Raw genomic sequence first — 3,492 nt, 5'->3', positions numbered from 1 at the left:
GGGGGGGGGGGTTCTGGAAGAAGCGGTACCTGCGATGAGAAAAATATGGATTCCTGTCGGCAAGACAAATTGATCTTTAGTGTGTGGGAGGAGCAGAGAGGCTTCTGAAGGGAAATCTGCTGATGGGGAGGGCAGGAAAACAACAAGGAGAAGACAGGTCTGGACATAGGGTTTGGTGTGTGTGTGTGTGTGTGTGTGTGTGCGCGCGCTATTCAGAGCTATTCCAACTGATGTTAGTCAGATATTGTCGATAAGAATCGAGTATGCAGGTGCACGTTCTCACAAACAACTCTGATTCCTTTCAACTTGATTCATTTTTGGTGGTATTGCTGGTAGCGAGCATAGATTGCAGAGCTACAAAGGTACTTCAGCGGATGTGTATTGCATTTCTATAAAGTTAGGGAAGTTTCAAGAGCCAGATTTAAAACATAACTAAAAATTGAGACGTAAAAATGATTTCGTGCTACTAGCTACCGCTAGCTACTAGCCAATAGCCGGCAGTTTGGGAACAGAGACATTAGTAGGTTGCATCCACACTACAGCCTTGACAGCAAACAGCCCTCGGATGTATTCAAAGATAAAACAAATGATGAATTACAGAAATATATCTATTATTACAGCTACAGGATCATTCATAGGAGCGTGCAGTGCAGGCCGGGCTCAAAATAAATTATTTGCTAATATATAGACATATCTCTCGCCATGTAAAGTCAATGTGAAAGTGCAGAATTGTGAGAGTGGTCAAACTCAAAAGCCTGTGGGCCAAATCCGGCCCCTCAATATCAATTTAGGTACATAATAAGTTTTGGCCTATGTAGTTCTTGACGCTTTTTCAACGTTTTGACACTATTTCTGAAGTTTTTGTCACTTTTGCCAATGCTTTTGGCGCATGTTTTCAACGTTTTTACCGATCCTTTTCGCCGCCACCTTCATTGACGGCTAAGTTACTTTTTTGGGGCTTTATGTCGACCAAACTGTCAGTGAGAAGACTATATCAGACATGCAATAACAGTCAAAGACGTTTGATATTTTCGGTTAAATAAAGCATGTCAACAAACAGGCCCTTGATGTGATTCTTATTATCCAGCGTGGCCCTTAGTAAAACTGAGTTTGACAGCCCTGCTCTAGAGTGACGTGAATGGATTATGATCCGACTGTCCAGACAAGGGATTTGGACTACATCCTGATGGTGGCCCAAATCAGAACTGGAACAGATCAGCTGCCATGGGACTTGGGCTGTTGACACTGTCATGAAAATATCAGATTAGCAACAAAAAAAATAATAATAATAATAATCGGCTTGGGATCATTTTGGCCTGCAGTCTGAACATAAATGTACTTTATTAGACCGCCCCTGCATGGTACTGTAAATCCCAACAAAACGCCACATGCCACGCTCGGAACAGGTTTCCTGTTGTAACTTATCACTGTTCATTGGTTACTTTCATTGAATTAAAGCTTCTCTGTAGTCAAAAAGATATCATACAACTGTTCTCACGGCTGGGTAGAACTTGTCTTTTAACTTTCACTTTTAGTCATAATTCAGTGGTTTTGTAAGGATACAAAAAAATAACAAGATGTCAAAAGCAAGAGGGTATAAAATGAGGCAAAACATGGCTAGAATGTTTACATTTTATGTAACCAAATGGTTTATGTCTATTTGCATGTACAGGACTACAGTAATGCATGTATGCAATTGTGTGTGTGTTGGTGTGTGTGCTAATGCTCCGGACACCTGTTACTACCCCCAACACACACACACACACACACACAGAGGACTATGTAAACAGGAAGGAGGTTATGCGAGCAGAAATGCCATCTTTCTCCTTTGGGATCCAGGTTTCTGTTTCTGCCCCCCTGATATACACTACACAGAACCACATTTAACTGACAATCTCTAACATGTTCACACCAGTTGATGATGTAAATATCTTCATCAGCATTTGTTGTGACACAGTAGTCATAACACTTATAGCCAAAGAATAAAAATCAAAAAAGCTTTGACATTTGCTTTAAACACTGTGTAGGAGGTCATGTATTCTATATCCACTACGTTTCATATCTGGGATATTGTTCAGTTGTTCCCAGAAATTCCACCAGATGTCTGTCCCCGTCCTCTGTCTCTGTGTTAGCGTTCAAACCTCCGTCCCCTTCCTCTGTGTTGGCGTTCTAACCTCCGTCCCCGTCCTCTGTCTCTGTGTTGGCATTCTAACCTCCGTCCCCGTCCTCTGTCTCTGTGTTGGCATTCTAACCTCCGTCCCCGTCCTCTGTGTCTGTGTTGGCGTTCTAACCTCCGTCCCCGTCCTCTGTCTCTGTGTTGGCGTTCTAACCTCCGTCCCCATCCTCTGTCTCTGTGTTGGCGTTCTAACCTCTGTCCCCGTCCTCTGTCTCTGTGTTGGCGTTCTAACCTCTGGTGGATTCATGAGGACTATGGTTACCTGGTCCTCAGATCTCTGCAGGGTAAATCCAGACAGCTAGCTAGACTATCCGTCCAATTCTGTTGACGACTAGAACTACTTCTGAACGTACACACGTTCCACCAAAACAACTTCCTTCCTGAGGATATTTAGCAGCGGCACCGTGGCTCCGTCTGGAGCTTAGCCAGTTTTTCCTCCCATTCAGGAATGCTATGTGGACTAACCAGGTCCTCCTCTGCAGCGCTGTGGAGGAAGGTCTGCCAAACTTCAAACAACAGAATATGCAAAGTAAAAGACATTACTGCACGTATTGATGTGAAAGAGAGACGAGCGTGTAAATATGATGACTGCAGCACACAGGAGCAGTAACGTTAACTGTTTTAAATGTCCAAAAGCATTGAAAGCTTAATGCATAAACCATGAGGCAGCCAAGGCAAAACACACAAGAAAATCCATCCAAGCATTAAAGAGGCCTATCATTTCATCTCAGGACCCATAAATCAACCGCAGAGAATGTAGGAGACATTTCAGGATTCACCAAAATGCAATAACACCATTGTTGTTCCTTAAACTATCTGACTACCTCAAATGTTTGCATCTGTTAAAGGCGGCTGCTAAGGTTGCCTCCGAGCGCCGGCCGGGTGACACCGTTATCGCCAGGCGCCAGATTGGCACCTGTCACGGCGCATTCAAGCCCCCCTGTGAGTAACGCTGACAGACAGGTCGATGCAGACGGACCTGAGGTAGCACCCGTGGGTCCCCTGGCCCACCCTGGGCGAGTATGAAATGAAAGTAAAAATAAAAAATAAAAAAATCTGTGTTTGTTCTTTCACATGTCAAAGAAGGGTGCCTCGACGCACGGTGTTTAACCCGTTACTAGACCTGAAACATTTCCAAATGTTGCTGTACAATTAATTGTCTCCGAAATAATGATGATTAACAATTATATATTTCAGTCAAATCTAAAAATAAATAAATAAATAAAACATGTATTACTTTTAGTTAGTGTTTAGTTAAAGTGTTGGATGAATCCTGGGATACACATTGTGGTTATATATATATATATATATATATA

General features: G+C 42.8%; 1 long non-coding RNA gene across 1 annotated transcript in view; it reads right to left on the bottom strand.

The window, feature by feature from the left end:
- The window catches only part of LOC116674090 (uncharacterized), an 11,410-nt gene extending 10,285 nt beyond the window's left edge, over positions 1–1,125 (bottom strand). The window contains exon 1 of the long non-coding RNA XR_004327964.1: positions 928–1,125. This is a non-coding gene — a long non-coding RNA (uncharacterized LOC116674090). The remainder of the gene's footprint in view (positions 1–927) is intronic.
- Between the last annotated feature and the right edge of the window lie 2,367 nt (positions 1,126–3,492).

This window comes from Etheostoma spectabile, chromosome 24 (genome assembly GCF_008692095.1).
Source record: "Etheostoma spectabile isolate EspeVRDwgs_2016 chromosome 24, UIUC_Espe_1.0, whole genome shotgun sequence".
NCBI classification, from domain to species: domain Eukaryota; kingdom Metazoa; phylum Chordata; class Actinopteri; order Perciformes; family Percidae; genus Etheostoma; species Etheostoma spectabile.
The sequence above is the reverse complement of the archived record's forward strand: the minus strand, read 5'-3'. Positions and strand labels throughout refer to the sequence as shown.